The sequence below is a fragment of the Dendrobates tinctorius genome, unplaced genomic scaffold (assembly GCF_039654945.1).
Source record: "Dendrobates tinctorius isolate UK_male_01 unplaced genomic scaffold, ASM3965494v1 ptg000017l, whole genome shotgun sequence".
Lineage (NCBI taxonomy): Eukaryota > Metazoa > Chordata > Amphibia > Anura > Dendrobatidae > Dendrobates > Dendrobates tinctorius.
The window spans coordinates 6,659,795-6,684,936 of record NW_027361685.1 but is presented as its reverse complement, the minus strand read 5'-3'; the positions used below and the strand labels follow the sequence as shown (position 1 = coordinate 6,684,936).

The following is a 25,142-nucleotide window of genomic DNA, read 5'->3' as shown; positions in this document are numbered from 1 at the left end:
CCCATCACTTGGTCTCTGAGTTTTGATTTGTATGGTTAAGTGGGGCTGAGGAAATGCGCCAAGGGGTTGTTTAGCCCTATGTCAACACATTCATACAGGAGGAGAGGTACTGTGCAGTATATACATATACCGGAGTGGTACTGTGCAGTGTATATATATATACAGGATGAGTGGTACTGTGCAGTATATACATATACAGGAGTGGTACTGTGCAGTATATATATACAGGAGGAGTGGTACTGTGCAGTGTATATATACAGGAGGAGTGGTACTGTGCAGTATATACATATACAGGAGTGGTACTATGCAGTGTATATATATATACACAGGATGAGTGGTACTGTGCAGTATATACATATATAGGAGTGGTACTGTGCAGTGTATTTATACAGGAGTGGTAATGTGCAGTATATACATATACAGGAGTGGTACTGTGCAGTCTATATATACAGGAGGAGTGGTACTGTGCAGTATATACATATACAGGAGTGGTACTGTGCAGTGTATATATATATATACAGGATGAGTGGTACTGTGCAGTATATACATATATAGGAGTGGTACTGTGCAGTGTATATATACAGGAGGAGTGGTACTGTGCAGTATATACATATACAGGAGTGGTACTGTGCAGTGTGTATATATACAGGAGGAGTGGTACTGTGCAGTATATACATATACAGGAATGGTACTGTGCAGTGTATATATACAGGAGGAGTGGTACTGTGCAGAGTTTATATAAAGGAGGAGTGGTACTGTGCAGTATATACATATACAGGAGTGGTACTGTGCAGTATATATACAGGAAAGGAGGAGTTGTACTGTGCAGTGTATATATACAGGACAGAAGGAGTGGTACTGTGCAGTGTATATATACAGGAGGAGTGGTACTGTGCAGTGAATATATACAGGACTGGAGTGGTACTGTGCAGTGTATATATACAGGACAGGAGGAGTGGTACTGTGCAGCGTATATATACAGGACAGGAGTAGTGGTACTGTGCAGTGTATATATACAGGAGTGGTACTGTGCAGTGTGTATATACAGGAGGAGTGGTACTGTGCAGTGTATATATACAGGAGTGGTATTGTGCAGTGTATAAATACAGGAGTGGTACTGTGCAGCGTATATATACAGGACAGGAGGAGTGGTACTGTGCAGTGTATATATACAGGAGGAGTGGTACTGTGCAGTGTATATATACAGGACAGGAGTGGTACTGTGCTGTGTATATATACAGGAAAGGAGGAGTGATGTTGTGCAGTGTATATATACAGGATTGGTATTGCGCAGTGTATACATACAGGAGGAGTGGTACTGTGCAGTGCATATATACAGGACTGGAGTGGTACTGTGCAGTGTATATATACAGGAGTGGTACTGTGCAGTGTATATATACAGGATTGGTACTGTGCAGCGTATATACACAGGACAGGAGTAGTGGTACTGTGCAGTGTATATATAGGAGTGGTACTGTGCGGTGCATATATACGGGACAGGAGGAGAGGTACTGTGCAGTGCATATATACAGGACAGGAGTGGTACTGTGCAGTGTATATATACAGGAGTGGTGCTGTGCAGTGTATAGATAAAGGAGGAGTGGTACTGTGCAGTGTACATATGCAGGACAGGAGTGGTACTGTGCAGTGCATATATGCAGGACAGGAGTGGTACTGTGCAGTGCATATATGCAGGACAGGAGTGGTACTGTGCAGTGCATATATACAGGCCAGGAGGAGTGGTGCTGTGCAGTGTATATATACAGGACAGGAGGAGTGGTACTGTGGAGTGTATATATACAGGACAGGAGGAGTGGTACTGTGCAGTGTATATATACAGGAGTGGTACTGTGCAGTGTATATATACAGGACAGGAGTGGTACTGAGCAGTATATATACAGTAGGAGTGGTACTGTGCAGTGCATATATACAGGACAGGAGGAGTGGTACTGTGCAGTGTATATATACAGGAGGAGTGGTACTGTGCAGTGTGTATATGCAGGATAGGAGTGGTACTATGCAGTGTGTATATACAGGACACAAGTGGTACTGTGCAGTGTATATATACAGGACAGGAGGAGTGGTGCTGTGCAGTGTATATATACAGGACAGGAGGAGTGGTGCTGTGCAATGTATATATACAGGACAGGAGTGGTACTGTGCAGTGTATATACACAGGAGTGGTACTGTGCAGTATATATTTACAGGAGGAGTGGTACTGTGCAGTGTATATATACAGGAGTGGGACTTGCAGTGTATATAGACAGGAGTGGTACTGTGCAGTGTATATATATGCAGGACAGGAGTGGTACTGTGCAGTGCATATATGCAGGACAGGAGTGATACTGTGCAGTGCATATATGCAGGACAGGAGTGGTACTGTGCAGTGCATATATACAGGACAGGAGTGGTATTGTGCAGTGCATATATGCAGGAGGAGGGGTACTGTGCAGTGTATATATAGGAGTGGTACTGTGCAGTGTATATATACAGGAAAGGAGGCGTGATATCGTGCAGTGTATATATACAGGATTGGTACTGTGCAGTGCATATATACAGGACTGGAGTGGTACTGTGCAGTGTATATATACAGGAGTGGTATTGTGCAGTGTATATATACAGGATTGGTACTGTGCAGCGTATATACACAGGACAGGAGTAGTGGTACTGTGTAGTGTATATATATAGGAGTGGTACTGTGCGGTGCATATATACGGGACAGGAGGAGAGGTACTGTGCAGTGCATATATACAGGACAGGAGTGGTACTGTGCAGTGTATATATACAGGAGTGACGCTGTGCAGTGTATAGATAAAGGAGGAGTGGTACTGTGCAGTGTACATATGCAGGACAGGAGTGGTACTGTGCAGTGTATATATACAGGACAGGAGTGGTACTGTGCAGTGCATATATACAGGACAGGAGTGGTGCTTTGGAGTGTATATATACAGGAGTGGTACTGTGCAGTGTATATATACAGGAGGAGCGGTACTGTGGAGTGTATATATACAGGACAGGAGTGGTACTGTGCAGTGTATATACACAGGTTTGGTACTGTGCAGTGTATATATACAGGAGGAGTGGTACTGTGCAGTGCATATATATACAGGACAGGAGGCGTGGTACTGTGCAGTGTGTATATGCAGGACAGGAGTGGTACTGTGCAGTGTATATATACAGGACAGGAGTGGTGCTGTGCAGTGTATATATACATCACAGGAGGAGTGGTGCTGTGCAGTGTATATATGCAGGACATGAGTGGTACTGTGCAGTGTATATATACAGGAGTGGTACTGTGCAGTGCATATATGCAGGACAGGAGGAGTGGTGCTGTGCAGTGTATATATACAGGACACGAGTGGTACTGTGCAGTGTATATATACAAGACACGAGTGGTACTGTGCAGTGTATATATAGGAGGAGTGGTGCTGTGCAGTGTATATATACAGGAGTGGTACTGTGCAGTGTATATATACAGGACAGGAGTGGTGCTGTGCAGTGTATATATACAGGACAGGAGTGGTACTGTGCAGTGTATATACACAGGAGTGGTACTGTGCAGTGTGTATATGCAGGACAGGAGTGGGACTGTGCAGTGTATATATACAGGAGTGGGACTGTGCAGTGTTTATAGACAGGAGTGGTACTGTGCAGTGTATATATACAGGGCATGAGTGGTACTGTGCAGTGCATATATGCAGGACAGGAGGAGTGGTGCTGTGCAGTGTATATATACAGGAGGAGGGGTACTGTGCAGTGTATATATAGGAGGAGTGGTGCTGTGCAGTGTATATATACAGGAGCGGTACTGTGCAGTGTATATATACAGGACAGGAGTGGTACTGTGCAGTGTATATATACAGGAGTGGGACTGTGCAGTGTGTATAGACAGGAGTGGTACTGTGCAGTGTATATATACAGGAGGAGTGGTACTGTGCAGTGCATATATACAGGACAGGAGGAGTGGTACTGTGCAGTGTGTATATACAGGAGGAGTTGTACTGTGCAGTGTGTATATGCAGGACAGGAGTGGTACTGTGCAGTGTGTATATACAGGACAGGAGTGGTGCTGTGCAGTGTATATATACAGGACAGGAGGAGTGGTGCTGTGCAGTGTATATATACAGGACAGGAGTGGTACTGTGCAGTGTATATATACAGGACAGGAGGAGTGGTGCTGTGCAGTGTATGTATACAGGACAGGATGAGTGGTGCTGTGCAGTGTATATATACAGGACAGGAGTGGTACTGTGCAGTGTATATATACAGGAGGAGTGGTACTGTGCAGTGTGTATATGCAGGACAGGAGTGGTACTGTGCAGTGTATATATACAGGAGTGGAACTGTGCAGTGTATATAGACAGGAGTGGTATTGTGCAGTGTGTATATATACAGGACAGGAGTGGTACTGTGCAGTGCATATATGCAGGACAGGAGTGGTACTGTGCAGTGTATATATACAGGACAGGAGTGGTACTGTGCAGTGCATATATGCAGGACAGGAGTGGTACTGTGCAGTGCATATATGCAGGACAGGAGTGGTACTGTGGAGTGTATATATACAGGACAGGAGTGGTGCTGTGCAGTGTATATATACATCACAGGAGGAGTGGTGCTGTGCAGTGTATATATACAGGACAGGAGTGGTACTGTGCAGTGCATATATAGGAGTGGTACTGTGCAGTGTATATATACAGGACAGGAGTGGTGCTGTGCAGGGTATATATACAGGACAGGAGGAGTGGTACTGTGCAGTGTATATATACAGGAAAGGAGGAGTGGTACTGTGCAGTGTATATATACAGGACAGGAGTGGTACTGTGCAGTTCATATATGCAGGAGTAGGGGTACTGTGCAGTGTATATATAGGAGTGGTACTGTGCAGTGTATATATACAGGACAGGAGTGGTACTGTGCAGTGTATACATACAGGAAAGGAGGAGTGATGTCGTGCAGTGTATATATACAGGATTGGTATTGCGCAGTGTTTATATACAGGAGTGGTACTGTGCAGTGCATATATACAGGACTGGAGTGGTACTGTGCAGTGTATATATACAGGAGTGGTACTGTGCAGTGTATATATACAGGATTGGTACTGTGCAGCGTATATACACAGGATAGGAGTAGTGGTACTGTGCAGTGTATATATATAGGAGTGGTACTGTGTGGTGAATATATACGGGACAGGAGGAGAGGTACTGTGCAGTGCATATATACAGGACAGGAGTGGTACTGTGCAGTGTGTATATATAGGAGTGGCGCTGTGCAGTGTATTGATAAAGGAGGAGTGGTACTGTGCAGTGTACATATGCAGGACAGGAGTGGTACTGTGCAGTGTATATATACAGGACAGGAGTGGTACTGTGCAGTTCATATATGCAGGAGTAGGGGTACTGTGCAGTGTATATATAGGAGTGGTACTGTGCAGTGTATATATACAGGACAGGAGTGGTACTGTGCAGTGTATATATACAGGAAAGGAGGAGTGATGTCGTGCAGTGTATATATACAGGATTGGAATTGCGCAGTGTTTATATACAGGAGTGGTACTGTGCAGTGCATATATACAGGACTGGAGTGGTACTGTGCAGTGTATATATATACAGGAGTGGTACTGTGCAGTGTATATATACAGGATTGGTACTGTGCAGCGTATATACACAGGATAGGAGTAGTGGTACTGTGCAGTGTATATATATAGGAGTGGTACTGTGCGGTGAATATATACGGGACAGGAGGAGAGGTACTGTGCAGTGCATATATACAGGACAGGAGTGGTACTGTGCAGTGTGTATATATAGGAGTGGCGCTGTGCAGTGTATTGATAAAGGAGGAGTGGTACTGTGCAGTGTACATATGCAGGACAGGAGTGGTACTGTGCAGTGTATATATACAGGACAGGAGTGGTACTGTGCAGTGTGTATATATACAGGACAGGAGTGGTACTGTGCAGTGCATATATACAGGAGGATCGGTACTGTGCAGTGTATATATACAGGACAGGAGTGGTACTGTGCAGTGTATATATACAGGACAGGAGTGGTACTGTGCAGTGCATATATACAGGACAGGAGTGGTACTGTGCAGTGCATATATTCAGGACAGGAGTGGTACTGTGCAGTGTATATATACAGGACAGGAGGAGTGGTACTGTGCAGTGTATATATACAGGACAGGAGTGGTACTGTGCAGTGTATATATACAGGACAGGAGGAGTGGTACTGTGCAGTGTATATATACAGGACAGGAGGAGTGGTACTGTGCAGTATATATACAGGAGTGGTACTGTGCAGTGTATATATACAGGAGGAGTGGTACTGTGCAGTTTATATATACAGGACAGGAGGAGTGGTACTGTGCAGTGTATATATACAGGAGTGGTACTGTGCAGTGTATATATACAGGAGGAGTGGTACTGTGGAGTGTATATATACAGGACAGGAGTGGTACTGTGGAGTGTATATATACACAGGAGGAGTGGTACTGTGCAGTGCATATATATACAGGACAGGAGGAGTGTTACTGTGCAGTGTATATGTACAGGACAGGAGTGGTGCTGTGCAGTGTATATATACAGGACAGGAGGAGTGGTGCTGTGCAGTGTATATATACAGGACAGGAGGAGTGGTGCTGTGCAATGTATATATACAGGACAGGAGTGTTGCTGTGCAGTGCATATATACAGGACAGGAGTGGTACTGTGCAGTGCATATATACAGGACAGGAGGCGTGGTGCTGTGCAGTGTATATATACAGGACAGGAGTGGTACTTGTGATGTACAATGTCTGTGAGGTATGGGGTTTTGTCCACAAAATATGATGTTTTCTGTTGTAACTTTCCAGAAAGATCCGGCAGATATGACAATCCAGGCTGCTAGCTCTGCAGCTTCATCCCTCCTCCCTTCACACACACACAGAGCAGTGCCAACCCCCCTCCTCTACAGCCTGTGTTCGCACTAGGAATAGGAGACCCCCCTGCTGTTACAACCATTTGTTTCCTTCTCTCCTCTTCAGAGCGGGAAAAACTTCTTTGTTTGAAACGAATAAAACTATGAGAGACTATACCATAAGAACCAAATACCCTAGAGATATGAAAATCACATTTTTGTAATCCGGGCGGTCACAGCGTCGCTGCCGTGGTTCTGGCGAAGCGTAATCCTTTCAGAACCTGAGATATGTGTTCCAGCTAAACGGTGTATCAGAACTACTGCATATTTGGTCTTGAATTGTTGTACTCAACAAATCACAACCAATGATGCCCTATATGTGTCTGTGCGGGCTGCCCCCACGGAGTTATGATTAGTATAAGTTTTCTAGTGTAATTCTACATCCAAAAGAGAGAGGTGGGATTAACCCAGCATGCATCTCTCCGTGATGTCACATAGCAAGTCTTTAAAGCATTTCCTGGACAAAACCAGAGCAGAACAGCTCAAGTCGTCGTGCTAGAAAGACCCAGATGAGCGGAGAAGTGCAGCTCCGCCTCCACCCACCTTAGCCGCATGGTCTGCCTAACAACAATATGGAACCGTGAGTATAATCTCTTTGTTTTCTCCACTTTTATTTTATACCTGTACTGTACATATTTTATGTCTCAATTTTATAGCAACTTTTATCTGTAATCACTGTCCTCTTTCGGAAAATAAATGAAATAATTATTTAGATCTGTCTCTATGCTCTAAGACTCGAACTATACGCCTTTGATAGATAATGGCTACTAATTCAAGGGGTTTGCCACGGACCCTCTTAATTTAACACTGTGAATTAAGTAACCGTGACTGGTGGCAGCGCGTTGTGCACGGCTATTGCGGCTTGCTGGCAGTCTAGAAGGGTCTTATAGAGCTGAATAAGGGTCTGCGGCACCAGCATTCATAATTCCCTTACTGCAGAAGCCTAATTGCCGGTTCACAACAGGCAGCCCGTCCGGCGACCAATTATCCTAGGTGCAGTTCCCTGACTGACCTGAGGGTAAGGGGGGCGCCGGAGAGCTGCAAGTTCAAAAGTGGAACTGAGAAAGTGGGATATACATAAATCCCCGCAGTACTTGGAAGATTGATAGCAGTGGTGGGGCATCCAAATTAAACTCCCCCTGCGGCAAATTGTAGAGCGAGATTAGCTTGCTGGATATTTTTGGTCACATGGTGCCAGTGTTGGGATAACTAAGATAAGCCCCACTGCGCCTGTGATAGCCGTGTGCCGGCATTGTGTCACTCCCCTCCGTCCGCTGATACACCGGTGTCAGTGGTGGGATTGTGACATAGTGGTGACACAGGGTCCGCTGTCCGTCGCGTTTTGGTGGCAGCGGGACCCCCATTAGTGTCGCCCGTAAGTGGATGAACGGCGGTGGGCTGTTCGTCACATATTGGTGGCAGAGCGGTGGGATAATCCTAGAGCATTAGTGATTTGGTTTGAGCAATCATTCCTCTCACTAAAGACCTGCACGGTTCCTGCGGGAATCCTGCATCATAGGTTTTGGAGAACAGACTCAGTGGTTACTAGTCCTGAGACATTAGTGTGTACTTGCAAGTATTCCCTCCCTTTTTCTCAGTTTTTCTTTTCTGTCTTTTATTTGGCAACCATGGCTACGATGGGAGCAGAGTGGTATAAGCAGCATAACAAGGCATCTCTTATTGCCCTCTGCGGGGTGTGGCGGATCGACACCACGAACAAAAAACAAAGCCCAAATGATCGCGGCTCTGGTGCAACGGGAAAACGACCAGAGCCCAGCGAACGCAGAAGCGGGCTCAAGTAACAATGGGGCTGCAGCAGAGGCTCCACTCATGAGCGCTGGCCCCACATTCAACCATAACGGGGTGGACCCCTATCTGCAAATGGCCTTGGACGAACTCCCTGCCGAAGACAGTGAGGGTCGTCTGACACTGATCCGGCAATATCGGCAGGAGGCCCAGGCCGAGCGTCAAGCCCAGGCTGAGAGAGCCGAACGTGAGCGTCAATCCCAGGCTGAGAGAGCTGAGCGCCATGCAGAAGCTCAGAGGGCCCATGAGCTGGAGATGCTCCAGCGGGGGTGGAATGCCCGAACCAGTGAGCCCAGCAGCGTCCAGACTCCTAAACCCCGGACAGAGCATTTTCCCGTGATGGAAAAGGACGGGGACTTGGACACGTTTCTGCGAGCCTTTGAGAAAGAATGCAGACAGTACCGACTGCCCGAAGACCAATGGGCCAGGTACTTGACCCCAGGGCTAAAAGGCAAAGCTCTGGAGGCGTTTGCTTCTCTTCCGCAAGTGCATGATGATGACTATCGCGCCATAAAAGAGGCGCTGATCGCCAAATATCGGCTGACACCTGAGGTATACCGAAAGAAGTTCCGACACCTCCAACGTGGCCCACATGATAGCTACAGTGATGTGGTGCAAGGACTCAGGACCCACTTTGACCAGTGGATCCATGGACTGTCCGTTGAAACCTTTGAGCAGCTACGGGACCTGATGATCAAAGACCAGTTCCTGCATCTCTGCCCAGCTGAGGTCCGACAGTTCATCCTGGACCGCGAACCAACGAACGCGGACAAAGCGGCGCAGATCGCCGACAACCACGAGGCCAACCGGAAGCCCGAGACGCGGAGGCCAGTCGCCACCAGCTGGAAAGGGGGTAAGCCAGCAACCAACCCCAATGCCCCAGCTAGCCGTCCCTCCGGAGGCCCTGTCCCTGTTGCCAACAACAGGCTGGCTACTGACAGTCGCCTGTGTCACCACTGCCAGCGGCCTGGTCACTTCTTTTACGCCTGTCCGAACAGGCCGAAGAACCCCCCAGCCAAGGCCCCCGGGCCCAACGCCTCTGTTCTTTTGGTGGGAGGTGTGGTTGGGAGGGCTGACGACAACGTTCAACCTGTTCAGGTGGGGGCCCGTCTTGCTACAGGCCTCAAGGACACCGGGGCTGAACGAACCCTCATCCGTCCTGGACTGGCGGCCCCTGAAGAGTTTGTTGAGGGGAAAACCCTGACTGTCACCGGGATTGGAGGCACCCGTTGTCCTTTGCCAGTGGCACGAGTTTATCTCGATTGGGGTGCTGGGAGCGGGTTGAGGGAGGTGGGAGTGTCTGAAAACCTGCCCACTGATGTTTTATTGGGGACTGACTTGGGGCGGATGGTTGCATACTACGTCAGGAGTGGTACTGTGCAGTGCATATATGCAGAACAGGAGTGGTGCTGTGCAGTGCATATATGCAGGACAGGAGTGGTACTGTGCAGTGTATATATACAGGACAGGAGTGGTACTGTGCAGTTGCGACGCCTCCTGTCTGATTTCACGGTAGGTCTAGAGGGAGTAGTCCTGCTGCCTAAGGCTACTTCTGTGACTATTTTTACCGTGACAGTTTCGCTGTTATTCTGTGTCCCCGAACAGACGTAGCGTGTCACTTTATTCTTTTCCCTGCAGCTCTGTGAGCATAACAGAGCTCTCTTCTGTGCACTTAGAGTGCAGTTAACCCCGTGCACATTACCGCCATAGTGCTCTGCCTCTCTAGCAGCGGTTATATCACCTGGCGCACGGTGGACCCCGGGCGGCGAACACGTTTATTTATATTTTTTTAAGTGTGTACCGCCGCCGTAACATAATACTAGCGCCAGGGTCTGGCTAGAGATGGCAGATCAGAAGCAGCTGTTACAGCTTGTGCGTCAGCTCGAGGCTCGTCTTGCTACCCTTGAGAGGTCTCTCGCAGCTGCGCAGGCCACAGATGCTGCCGTCCAGGCACTTACGGACGCGGTAGGGCGTATGTCCATGTCCACCCTTGCGCCGACAGTTACCCGCCTCCCGTTGCCCGATAAATATGCTGGGGATGGAGTCCCTCCTCCATCAGCGGACCCGGGTGCATCTGTAGGAGATGATCGCGAGCATTTGATGTCGCTGGTTCGTTCGTCGGTGACTTCGTCTACGTGGCAAGCCTATGATGCCGTTAGACCGACTGTCTGGTTACTAGGACACTCCTACATATTTTGAGCAGCACAGCGAGCTGAGTGCCGCCCTGGGGGGAGGCATCTAGGTTTCCGTGACGTGGCCTTCATGTGGAGAGGCATCAGGGGCTTGCAATGGCCGCAAGTTCTACCGGAAGTGGTATCGATTGCAAGAGGAGCCAGGGGTCCTATAATTTTGGATTCTGCACGCGGGGGGGAATGATCTATGATCGTACAAGGTGGCAGAGCTTCTCACAATGATGCGGGCTGATATGGAACGTTTCCATGGTTTTTTTTTCAGGAATTGGTGCTAGTCTGGTCTGAGATTGTCCCGAGGGCGGTGTGGCAAGGAGCTAGGGATGGTATTGCCGTTGAGCGCACTAGGAGGACCATACACGCCTGTATTTCTAAGATGGTGCGTGAGAGGTTTGGTTGTTAGACACAGACAACTGGAAGGGGATAATGCTGCTTTATTGAGACCTGACGGGGTGCACTTGAACAATATCGGGCTCGATATCTTATCCGGTCTCCAAGATGGCATAGAGCAGGCATTGCTACTGATGGGTGGGGGTCGGAGTCCTGTTTGAGAAACAGGATCCTCCGTGGCGGTGGAGAAGTAATGGCACATAAGTTACGGCTTGCTGGCTGACTTGCCTGCGAATATGGAGTAGGGCATTAGGCAGCGAGCACGTTTTTAAGAAAGCTAAGTGCCTTTTCAAATGGTTGGTAAGAAAACATTTAATAAAGCTGTGACTGACCTTCACCCATCACTTGGTCTCTGAGTTTTGATTTGTATGGTTAAGTGGGGCTGAGGAAATGCGCCAAGGGGTTGTTTAGCCCTATGTCAACACAGTCATACAGGAGGAGAGGTACTGTGCAGTATATACATATACAGGAGTGGTACTGTGCAGTGTATATATATACAGGAGGAGTGGTACTGTGCAGTATATACATATACAGGAGTGGTACTGTGCAGTGTATATATATATATACAGGATGAGTGGTACTGTGCAGTATATACATATATAGGAGTGGTACTGTGCAGTGTATATATACAGGAGGAGTGGTACTGTGCAGTATATACATATACAGGAGTGGTACTGTGCAGTGTATATATATACAGGATGAGTGGTACTGTGCAGTATATACATATATAGGAGTGGTACTGTGCAGTGTATATATACAGGAGGAGTGGTACTGTGCAGTATATACATATACAGGAGTGGAACTGTGCAGTGTGTATATATACAGGAGGAGTGGTACTGTGCAGTATATACATATACAGGAGTGGTACTGTGCAGTGTATATACACAGGAGGAGTGGTACTGTGCAGTGTGTATATACAGGAGTGGTACTGTGCAGTGAATATATACAGGACTGGAGTGGAACTGTGCAGTGTATATATACAGGACAGGAGGAGTGGTACTGTGAAGTGTATATATATATATATATATACAGGAGGAGTGGTACTGTGCAGTGTGTATATACAGGAGGAGTGGTACTGTGCAGTGAATATATACAGGACTGGAGTGGTACTGTGCAGCGTATATATACAGGACAGGAGGAGTGGTACTGTGCAGCGTATATATACAGGACAGGAGTAGTGGTACTGTGCAATGTATACACGTATATACAGGAGTGGTACTGTGCAGAGTATATATACAGGAGGAGTGGTACTGTGCAGTGTATATATACAGGAGGAGCGGTAATGTGCAGTGTATATATACAGGAGTGGTACTGTGCAGTGTATATATACAGGAGGAGTGGTACTGTGCAGTGTATATATACAGGAGTGGTACTGTGCAGTGTATATATATACAGGAGGAGTGGTACTGTGCAGTGTATATATATATATACAGGAGGAGGGGTACTGTGCAGTGTATATATAGGAGTGGTACTGTGCAGTGTATATATACAGGAAAGGAGGAGTGATGTCGTGCAGTGTATATATACAGGATTGGTACTGTGCAGTGTATATATACAGGACTGGTACTGTGGAGTGTATATACACAGGAAAGGAGGAGTGATGTCGTGCAGTGTATATATACAGGAGTGGTACTGTGCAGTGTATATATAGGAGTGGTACTGTGCAGTGTATATACACAGGAAAGGAGGAGTGATGTCGTGCAGTGTATATATACAGGATTGGTACTGTGCAGTGCATATATACAGGACTGGAGTGGTACTGTGGAGTGTATATATACAGGAGTGGTACTGTGCAGTGTATATATACAGGATTGGTACTGTGCAGCGTATATACACAGGACAGGAGTAGTGGTACTGTGCAGTGTATATATATAGGAGTGGTACTGTGCAGTGCATATATACGGGACAGGAGGAGAGGTACTGTGCAGTGCATATATACAGGACAGGAGTGGTACTGTGCAGTGTATATATACAGGAGTGGCGCTGTGCAGTGTATAGATAAAGGAGGAGTGGTACTGTGCAGTGTACATATGCAGGACAGGAGTGGTACTGTGCAGTGTATATATACAGGACAGGAGTGGTATTGTGCAGTGCATATATACAGGACAGGAGTGGTGCTGTGCAGTGTATATATACAGGAGTGGTACTGTGCAGTGTATATATACAGGAGGAGTGGTACTGTGGAGTGTATATATACAGGACAGGAGTGGTGCTGTGCAGTGTATATATACATCACAGGAGGAGTGGTGCTGTGCAGTGTATATATGCAGGACAGGAGTGGTACTGTGCAGTGTATATATACAGGAGTGGTACTGTGCAGTGTATATAGACAGGAGTGGTACTGTGCAGTGTATATATACAGGACATGAGTGGTACTGTGCAGTGCATATATGCAGGACAGGAGGAATGGTGCTGTGCAGTGTATATATACAGGACAGGAGTGGTACTGTGCAGTGTATATATACAGGACAGGAGTGGTACTGTGCAGTGTATATACAGGAGTGGTGCTGTGCAATGTATATATGCAGGAGTGGTACTGTGCAGTGTGCATATGCAGGACAGGAGTGGGACTGTGCAGTGTATATATACAGGAGTGGGACTGTGCAGTGTATATAGAAAGGAGTGGTACTGTGCAGTGTATATATATACAGGGCATGAGTGGTACAGTGCAGTGCATATATGCAGGACAGGAGGAGTGGCGCTGTGCAGTGTATATATACAGGACACGAGTGGTACTGTGCAGTGTATATATACAGGAGGATGGGGTACTGTGCAGTGTATATATAGTAGGAGTGGTGCTGTGCAGTGTATATATACAGGAGGAGTGGTACTGTGCAGTGTATATATACAGGAGGAGTGGTACTGTGCAGTGTATATATACAGGACAGGAGTGGTACTGTGCAGTGTATATATACAGGACAGGAGTGGTACTGTGCAGTGTATATATACAGGAGTGGGACTGTGCAGTGTGTATAGACAGGAGTGGTACTGTGCAGTGTATATATACAGGAGGAGTGGTACTGTGCAGTGCATATATACAGGACAGGAGGAGTGGTACTGTGCAGTGTATATATACAGGAGGAGTGGTACTATGCTGTGTGTATATGCAGGACAGGAGTGGTACTGTGCAGTGTGTATATACAGGACAGGAGTGGTGCTGTGCAGTGTATATATACAGGACAGGAGGAGTGGTGCTGTGCAGTGTATATATACAGGACAGGAGTGGTACTGTGCAGTGTATATATACAGGACAGGAGGAGTGGTGCTGTGGAGTGTATATATACAGGACAGGAGTGGTACTGTGCAGTGTAAATACAGGAGTGGTACTGTGCAGTGTATATATATACAGGAGGAGTGGTACTGTGCAGTGCATATATATACAGGACAGGAGGAGTGGTACTGTGCAGTGTGTATATGCAGGACAGGAGTGGTACTGTGCATTGTATATATACAGGACAGGAGTGGTGCTGTGCAGTGTAAATATACAGGACAGGAGTGGTACTGTGCAGTGCATATATACAGGCCAGGAGGAGTGGTGCTGTGCAGTGTATATATACAGGACTGGAGGAGTGGTACTGTGCAGTGTATATATACAGGAGGAGTGGTACTGTGCAGTGCATATATACAGGACAGGAGGAGTGGTACTGTGCAGTGTATATATACACAGGAGTTGTACTGTGCAGTGTGTATATGCAGGATAGGAGTGGTACTATGCAGTGTGTATATACAGGACACGAGTGGTACTGTGCAGTGTATATATACAGGACAGGAGGAGTGGTGCTGTGCAGTGTATATATACAGGAGTGGGACTGTGCCGTGTATATAGACAGGAGTGGTACTGTGCAGTGTATATATACAGGACAGGAGTGGTACTGTGCAGTGCATATATGCAGGACAGGAGTGGTACTGTGCAGTGTATATATACAGGACAGGAGGGGTACTGTGCAGTGTATATATACAGGACAGGAGGGGTACTGTGCAGTGCATATATGCAGGAGGAGGGGTACTGTGCAGTGTATATATAGGAGTGGTACTGTGCAGTGTATATATACAGGAAAGGAGGAGTGATGTCGTGCAGTGTATATATACAGGATTGGTACTGTGCAGTGTATATATACAGGACTGGAGTGGTACTGTGGAGTGTATATATACAGGAGTGGTACTGTGCAGTGTATATATAGGAGTGGTACTGTGCAGTGTATATATACAGGAAAGGAGGAGTGATGTCGTGCAGTGTATATATACAGGATTGGTACTGTGCAGTGCATATATACAGGACTGGAGTGGTACTGTGGAGTGTATATATACAGGAGTGGTACTGTGCAGTGTATATATACAGGATTGGTACTGTGCAGCGTATATACACAGGACAGGAGTAGTGGTACTGTGCAGTGTATATATACAGGAGTGGTACTGTGCAGTGTATATATACAGGAGGAGTGGTACTGTGGAGTGTATATATACAGGACAGGAGTGGTGCTGTGCAGTGTATATATACATCACAGGAGGAGTGGTGCTGTGCAGTGTATATATGCAGAACAGGAGTGGTACTGTGCAGTGTATATATACAGGAGTGGTACTGTGCAGTGTATATAGACAGGAGTGGTACTGTGCAGTGTATATATACAGGACATGAGTGGTACTGTGCAGTGCATATATGCAGGACAGGAGGAATGGTGCTGTGCAGTGTATATATACAGGACAGGAGTGGTACTGTGCAGTGTATATATACAGGACAGGAGTGGTACTGTGCAGTGTATATACAGGAGTGGTGCTGTGCAATGTATATATGCAGGAGTGGTACTGTGCAGTGTGCATATGCAGGACAGGAGTGGGACTGTGCAGTGTATATATACAGGAGTGGGACTGTGCAGTGTATATAGACAGGAGTGGTACTGTGCAGTGTATATATATACAGGGCATGAGTGGTACAGTGCAGTGCATATATGCAGGACAGGAGGAGTGGCGCTGTGCAGTGTATATATACAGGACACGAGTGGTACTGTGCAGTGTATATATACAGGAGGATGGGGTACTGTGCAGTGTATATATAGGAGGAGTGGTGCTGTGCAGTGTATATATACAGGAGGAGTGGTACTGTGCAGTGTATATATACAGGAGGAGTGGTACTGTGCAGTGTATATATACAGGACAGGAGTGGTACTGTGCAGTGTATATATACAGGACAGGAGTGGTACTGTGCAGTGTATATATACAGGAGTGGGACTGTGCAGTGTGTATAGACAGGAGTGGTACTGTGCAGTGTATATATACAGGAGGAGTGGTACTGTGCAGTGCATATATACAGGACAGGAGGAGTGGTACTGTGCAGTGTATATATACAGGAGGAGTGGTACTGTGCTGTGTATATGCAGGACAGGAGTGGTACTGTGCAGTGTATATATACAGGAGGAGTGGTACTGTGCAGTGCATATATACAGGACAGGAGGAGTGGTACTTTGCAGTGTATATATACAGGAGGAGTGGTACTGTGCTGTGTGTATATGCAGGACAGGAGTGGTACTGTGCAGTGTATATATACAGGAGTGGTACTGTGCAGTGCATATATACAGGACAGGAGGAGTGGTGCTGTGCAGTGTATATATACAGGACAGGAGTGGTACTGTGCAGTGTATATATACAGGACAGGAGGAGTGGTGCTGTGCAGTGTATGTATACAGGACAGGAGGAGTGGTGCTGTGGAGTGTATATATACAGGACAGGAGTGGTACTGTGCAGTGTATATACAGGAGTGGTACTGTGCAGTGTATATATACAGGAGGAGTGGTACTGTGCAGTGTGTATATGCAGGACAGGAGTGGTACTGTGCATTGTATATATACAGGAGTGGAACTGTGCAGTGTATATAGACAGGAGTGGTACTGTGCAGTGTGTATATATACAGGACAGGAGTGGTACTGTGCAGTGTGTATATATACAGGACAGGAGTGGTACTGTGCAGTGTATATATACAGGACAGGAGTGGTACTGTGCAGTGCATATATGCAGGAGGAGTGGTACTGTGCAGTGTATATATACAGGACAGGAGTGGTGCTGTGCAGGGTATATATACAGGACAGGAGGAGTGGTACTGTGCAGTTTATATATACAGGAAAGGAGGAGTGGTACTGTGCAGTGTATATATACAGGACAGGAGTGGTACTGTGCAGTGCATATATGCAGGAGGAGGGTTACTGTGCAGTGTATATATAGGAGTGGTACTGTGCAGTGTATATATACAGGACAGGAGGAGTGGTGCTGTGCAGTGTATATATACAGGACAGGAGGAGTGGTGCTGTGCAATGTATATATACAGGACAGGAGTGGTGCTGTGCAGTGCATATATACAGGAGAGGAGGAGTGGTGCTGTGCAGTGTATATATACAGGACAGGAGTGGTACTGTGCAGTGTATATATACAGGAGGAGTGGTACTGTGCAGTGTGTATATGCAGGAGTGGTACTGTGCAGTGTATATATACAGGACAGGAGGAGTGTTGCTGTGCAGTGTATATATACAGGACAGGAGTGGTACTGTGCAGTGTATATACAGGAGTGGTACTGTGCAGTGTATATGTACAGGAGTGGTACTGTGCAGTGTGTATATGCAGGACAGGAGTGGTACTGTGCAGTGTATATATACAGGAGTGGGACTGTGCAGTGTATATAGACAGGAGTGGTACTGTGCTGTGTATATACATATACAGGAGTGGTACTGTGCAGTGTATATATACAGGAGTGGGACTGTGCAGTGTATATAGACAGGAGTGGGACTGTGCAGTGTATATAGACAGGACAGGAGTGGTACTGTGCAGTGCATATATGCAGAACAGGAGTGGTACTGTGCAGTGTATATATACAGGACAGTAGTACTGTGCAGTGCATATATGCAGGAGGAGGGGTACTGTGCAGTGTATATATAGGAGTGGTGCTGTGCAGGGTATATATACAGGAGGGGTACTGTGCAGTGTATATATACAGGAGGAGTAATACTGTGCAGTGTATATATAGGAGGAGGGGTACTGTGCAGTGTATATATACAGGAGGAGGGGTACTGTGCAGTGTATATATAGGAGTGGTACTGTGCAGTATATACATATACAGGAGTGGTACTGTGCAGTGTATATATACAGGAGGAGTGGTACTGTGCAGTATATACATATACAGGAGTGGTACTGTGCAGTGTATATATATACAGGATGAGTGGTACTGTGCAGTATATACATATACAGGAGTGGTACTGTGCAGTGTATATATATACAGGATGAGTGGTACTGTGCAGTATCTGTATCCAACATTCTGCCCCAGCTCACAGCCTGCCCCCATGTCCAGCATTCTGCCTCAGTCTCCAGCATTCTGCCCCAGCTTCGAGCATTCTGCCCCATGTCCAGAATTCTGCCCCAGCGTCCAGCATTCTTCTGCCCCAGCTTCGAGCATTCTGCCCCATGTCCAGAATTCTGCCCCAGCGTCCAGCATTCTTCTGCCCCATGTCCAGCATTCTGCCCCGTCTCACAGTCTGCCCTCATATCCAGCATTCTGCCACCAGCGTCCAGCATTCTGTCCCCAGCGTCCAGCATTCTGCCCCATGTCCATTCTGCCCCCAGTGTCCAGCATTATGCCCCATGTCCAGCATTCTGCCCCAGGCTCCCTGGATAGCCGCTCTCAAAAAAAAAAAAAAAATAAAAAAAAAAAAAAAATTCTTCTTACCTTGTTATCTGGCTGTGCTCCAGCGGCGAGGCTCCCTCCCTCTCCCACGTGGCACACTGACTGAATGAGGAAGTGGAGGAGCAGAGCAGTGTGTGACGTCAGGTGAGGGCGGAGCTGTGGCTGGACCATTGTGCAGGGGGGGATTTCGGCGCTGGCTGGACCATGGTGCGGGGGGGGGGGGCCTGCCCGAGGGGCCCGGCAGGCGCTGAGTCTGAATTTAAAATATAGCTGCAGAAGCCTGTATAAAATGTAGGGGGGCCCCAGCGCGGATCGGGCTGCCAGCATGGTCGGGCCCCCCTAATCACCGGGCCCCATACACATGTAAGGCCTGTCATGCCCTGATGGCGGCCCTGGTTTCAGGATGCTTGACAGTTGGCATGAGACAAGACTGGTGGTAGCGCTCACCTGGTCTTCTCCGAATAAGCCGTTTTCCAGATGTCCCAAACAATCGAAAAGGGGATTCATCAGAGAAAATGACTTTACCCCAGTCCTCAGCAGTCCACTCCCTGTACCTCTTGCAGAATATCAGTCTGTCCATGATGTTTTTTCTGGAGAGAAGTGGCTTCTTTGCTGTCCTCCTTGAGACCAGGCCTTGCTCCAAGAGTCTCCGCCTCACAGCGTGTGCAGAAGCACTCACACCTGCCTGCTGCCATTCCTGAGCAAGCTCTGCACTGCTGGTAGTCCGATCCCACAGCTGAAGCACTTTTAAGAGACGGTCCTGGCGCTTGCTGGTCTTTCTTGGGCGCCCTGGAGCCTTTTTGGCAACAAGGGAACCTCTCTCCTTGAAGTTCTTGATGATGCGATAGATTGTTGACTGAGGTGCATTCTTTCTAGCTGCGATACTCTTCCCTGTTAGGCCATTTTTGTGCAGTGCAATGATGACTGCACGTGTTTCTTTAGAGATAACCATGGTTAACAGAAGAGAAACAATGATGCCAAGCACCAGCCTCCTTTTAAAGTGTCCAGTGGTGTCATTCTTACTTAATCATGACAGATTGATCTCCAGCCCTGTCCTCATCAACACCCACACCTGTGTTAATGGAGCAATCACTGAAACGATGTTAGCTGGTCCTTTTAAGGCAGGGCTGCAATGACGTTGAAATGTATTTTGGGGGATAAAGTTAATTTTCTAGGCAAATATTGACTTTGCAAGTAATTGCTGTTAAGCTGATCACTCTTTATAACATTCTGGAGTATATGCAAATTGCCATTAGAAAAAATGAAGCAGTAGACTTTGTAAAAATTATTATTTGTGTCATTCTCAAAATTTTTAGCCATGGCTGTACAGACCAAAGTTTGGACACACCTTCTCATTCAAAGAGTTTGCTTTATTTTCATGACTATGAAAATTGTAGATTCACTCTGAAGGCATCAAAGCTATGAATTAACACATGTGGAATTATATAATTAACAAAAAAGTGTGAAACAACTGAAAATGTGTCTTATATTCTAGGTTCTTCAAAGTAGCCACCTTTTGCTTTGATTACTGCTTTGCACACTCTTGGCATTCTATTGATGAGCTTCAAGAGGTAGTCACTGGAAATGGACTTCCAACAGTCTTGAAGGAGTTCCCAGAGATGCTTAGCACTTGTTGGCCCTTTGGCCTTCACTCTGCGGTCCAGCTCACCCCAAACCATCTCGATTGGGTTCAGGTCTGGTGACTGTGGAGGCCAGGTCATCTGGCGTAGCACCCGATCACTCTCCTTCTTGGTCAAATAGCCCTTACACAGCCTGGAGGTGTGTTTGAGGTCATTGTCCTGTTGAAAAATAAATGATGGTCCAGCTAAACACAAACCGGATGGAATAGCATGCCGCTGCAAGATGCTGTGGTGGCCATGCTGGTTCAGTATGCCTTCAATTTTGAATAAATCCCCAACAGTGTCACCAGTAAAGCACCCCCACACCATCACACCTCCTCCTCCATGCTTCACGGTGGGAACCAGGTATGTAGAGTCCATCCGTTCACCTTTTCTGCGTCGCACAAAGACAAGGTGGTTGGAACCAAAGATCTCAAATTTGGACTCATCAGACCAAAGCACAGATTTCCACTGGTCTAATGTCCATTCCTTGAGTTCTTTAGCCCAAACAAGTCTCTTCTGCTTGTTGCCTGTCCTTAGCAGTGGTTTCCTAGCAGCTATTTTACCATGAAGGCCTGCTGCACAAAGTCTCCTCTTAGCAGTTGTTGTAGAGATGTGTCTGCTGCTAGAACTCTGTGTGGCATTGACCTGGTCTCTGATCTGAGCTGCTGTTAACCTGCGATTTCTGAGGCTGGTGACTCGGATGAACTTATCCTCCGCAGCAGAGGTGACTCTTGGTCTTCCTTTCCTGGAGCGGTCCTCATGTGAGCCAGTTTCTTTGTAGCGCTTGATGGTTTTTGCCACTGCACGTGGGGACACTTTCAAAGTTTTCCCAATTTTTCGGACTGACTGACCTTCATTTCTTAAAGTAATAATGGCCACTCGTTTTTCTTTACTCAGCTGCTTTTTTCTTACCATAATACAAATTCTAATAGTCTATTCAGTAGGACTATCAGCTGTGTATCCACCAGACTTCTGCACAACTGATGGTCCCAACCCCATTTATAAGGCAAGAAATCCCACTTATTAAACCATAGTCATGAAAATAAAGAATACGCTTTGATTGAGGTGTGTCCAAACCTTTGGTCTGTAGTGTGTGTGTGTGTGTGTGTGTGTGTGTGTATATATATATATATACACATATATACACACACACATACACACACACACACTATGACTTATCTCGGCTAAGACAAAGCCTAGATCCTCAGGCTACATCCACATCATGGGCGTAGCCGGGATCAAACCTGGGGGGGGGCAGAACCTCATACTGCACACCCCTACACTTGAAAATAAAGCCTGCACCTTAAGAAGATGTGGTGGTGAATGCAGTATATTTATTCCAACTATCAGTTGATGTTACTGAAGACGAGCAATGCCTGTCCTGGGCGTCCTTTTGGGCAGCTATGAGGTGGACCTGACTGGTGCTAAAAAAAAGGAGTGTTAGTCTGTGTGCTATCCGGCTTTCATTCTTTTTGGTACAGATATGATATGGATAGACAGATATATAAATAAAAGCAGATTAGAACTCTGCTCTGATATTGAAAACATTATCTATGAGCTCAAAAACCTTTCAGGTGATGCAGTTTTTAAAAAGCTGATCTGCTTTTGCAACTGAAAAACGTATCCTCAAAAAACACAGGAAAAACGCTGTGTGTGAATGTAGCCTTAGATCAGGAATAGAACAGCCATTTATAGGACATTTCATAACTTTCCCAAATTCCTATGAAAAAATATTCAGCACATTCTGCATTGAACTACTGTACCCAATTTATTATATATTTTAGGAGTCGGAATCGGTCCATTTTATACCAACTCCGACTCCACCAAAATGAGCTCCGACTCCGACTCCACAGCCCTACATACTAAGGTTGTGTTTTATCTCCCGTCCACCACACTCCAGCTCCGGCTCCGCCCCCCAAGCACCATCCTCTGCTCCCCCCATGCTCAGCCTCTGCTCCCCCCCCCCCCCATGCTCAGCCTCTGCTCCCCCCCCCATGCTCAGCCTCTGCTCCCCCCCATGCTCAGCCTCTGCTCCCCCCACTCTCTCCCCCCACACACCGTCTCCCTTCTGTCCTCTGCGGGGTGTCGCCGCTCCCTCCTCCGGGCTTTGTGTTGTGCCGCGCTCTTCCCCGCTGACAGCTCCGCTCCTCTGCTGCGCTCTCTCCACAGCAAACATTACGACACCACCGTCGCCTCCTCCATGACTCAGTCCGGCCTCCCACGTCTCCTCACCACACGTCACTTCCCCGCCCGGCCGCCATTTTAGTTCCTGTGGTGGCGGAGCACAGGCGGAAGTGCCGCCATCTGTAGCAGCGGCTGCGGTCCTCCTCACCGTGTCTCCGCCGAGTCAGGAGGTTTTCGTGAGGGGGAGATCTCGGCGGCCTGATACCATAATGCCGTCCACCCCGCTCCGTGTGGCCGTGGTGTGCTCCAGAACCGCAGCATGGAGGCGCACAATCTCCTCAGGTAATGGCGGAGCCCCTTCTTCTTCAGTCTGTGCGCGTAGTTCGGGGCCGTGTGAGGCCGGTGATGTCTCTAGGCCTCTGTCTGTGATGGAGGACCCTGGGAGCGGCCATACCTTACACACACCTCCATGGTGGCCTTTTCCCCCTCAGATGTAGGAAAATTACACATTTGTAACTGAATGTGTTAGAAACTTTTTTTGGGGGGGAACTTGCGCCATATAGCAACTCTCCGGCCATTTTTTTAAAAATTCTTTTATATGACTGGGAAAGGATTAAAAGCATAACAGTAGTCGCCTTTTCAGTTACCGGGGCCGACTAGGCCTCACATGGGGTCGGGTCGTCATCAGTCCAGTCTGGGCAGGTGGTGTGTATATATATATATAATTTAGTTTTCACCCCCCCCAGTCTCTTCACTAGTTTTAAGCTTCAGGGGCCTGAAGGTCCTGGAAGCCCTTTTATTTCGAGTGATTTCTGGCCGAAGCAAACTTAGGTTTGTTTGTGTCTGGTGGAAACTGATGGCCTTCACTCTGTTTTTTTTTCTGTTTTTGGAGTAAAAAAAAAAAATATATATATTAGGTTCTTTTCACACCAGGACGTGTACACTGAATATATTCTATAGGGTATAACAGGCACCCGTCTGCCGAGAGAACGTCCTTCTCAAATCCATCTGACCACTGTACATCCAAAAACACTTACCAGCTGATTCATCAGTTTACATTTTTTTTTTTTTTTTTAAGCCAAAAAATGTCTCTTGATGTTTTTACAGCCTCTCTGTTAACTTTGTGAAAAGTTGAATAAAATGCCTTTATCTACGATCATCTGATGTCTTGTTACAAAGAAATTAGACATGGACAGAGTTTTGAATATTGGAATATTACAATTTTTTCTCATGTAGGGTGACCAGCCAATGTTACTGGGCACAGTGAGGCTACATGAAAGCTCCACATGTCCACTGTTAACTCCTGGTGGATTGTTTTATTAGTAATCTGTTCATTGTGGTATAAGTTGTATGCACAACTTTTTGTGTTTTTTGTGTTGTATTTGAATTCAAATGGAATTTGAATTCAGGGGGTCAGAGCCTGGCTGTCCATGGATAAAAGTGGTCCTTGTGGTGCAGGCTTGAGGGTGCACAAATGCCCAACAGAGCACCACACAGCCCCAAGAACTGCTCCCTCACCTCAGTCTGGTAATTAGCTTTCAAATGACATCCCAATGTCCCCTCTGGCTTTGCCAGAAGTCCCACCAGGGGCCCCAATGTCTGATTTGGACAGCAGATCTGTACTGAAGTCCCTGGTGGTGCAAACTCTTGTGTCACCAGGGAGCATGTCAATGACAGCAGTCAGGATGGCCTAGTGGTCTAAGGCACTGTGTTCAGGTTGCAGTCTCCCGTGGAGGCGTGGGTTCGAATCCCACTCCTGACAGCAGCAGTACTGGTCCCTGGAGGTGCAAGCTGTTGTGCACCAGGGAGCGTGTTAAGCGTCTGCAGTCACCACATGTGGAGGCGTGGGTTCAAATCCCACTCCTTGACAGCAGCAGTACTGGTCCCTGGAGGTGCAAGCTGTTGTGCACCAGGGAGCGTGTTCAGCGTCTGCAGTCACCACATGTGGAGGCGTGGGTTCAAATCCCACTCCTGACAGCAGCAGTACTGGTCCCTGGAGGTGCAAGCTGTTGCGCACCAGGGAGCGTGTTAACCGTCTGCAGTCACCACATGTGGAGGCGTGGGTTCAAATCCCACTCCTTGACAGCAGCAGTACTGGTCCCTGGAGGTGCAAGCTGTTGTGCACCAGGGAGCGTGTTCAGCGTCTGCAGTCACCACGTGGAGGCGTGGGTTCGAATCCCACTCCTGACAGCGACAGTTTTTTTTTTTTTGTTTTTTTTTAAAGAAAAGAAAATAAACCTAGTGGCAGCATGTGTAATAACAGTCTCCAGGTCTTATAGCCTAATGTATACACCATAAATATTTATATGTGTGTCTATACAGTTGGTGTATATATGTGTGAGTATATTTTTTAGCCTTAAAGTTTTGATTCTCCATCCTCATTTCTTTCTTTTCCAAA

General features: G+C 47.0%; 1 protein-coding gene and 1 non-coding gene across 2 annotated transcripts in view; both read left to right on the top strand.

Annotated features, from left to right (window-relative positions):
* The first annotated feature begins 22,656 nt into the window (after positions 1-22,656).
* LOC141082268 (oocyte zinc finger protein XlCOF8.4-like) overlaps positions 22,657-25,142 on the top strand; it is a 112,418-nt gene continuing 109,932 nt past the window's right edge. The window contains exon 1 of the mRNA XM_073566209.1: positions 22,657-23,086. The gene's annotated coding sequence lies outside the window, so the exon portion shown is untranslated. The remainder of the gene's footprint in view (positions 23,087-25,142) is intronic.
* On the top strand, positions 24,424-24,506 carry TRNAL-CAG (transfer RNA leucine (anticodon CAG)). Its single transcript has one exon. It is a non-coding gene; the product is annotated as a tRNA-Leu (tRNA).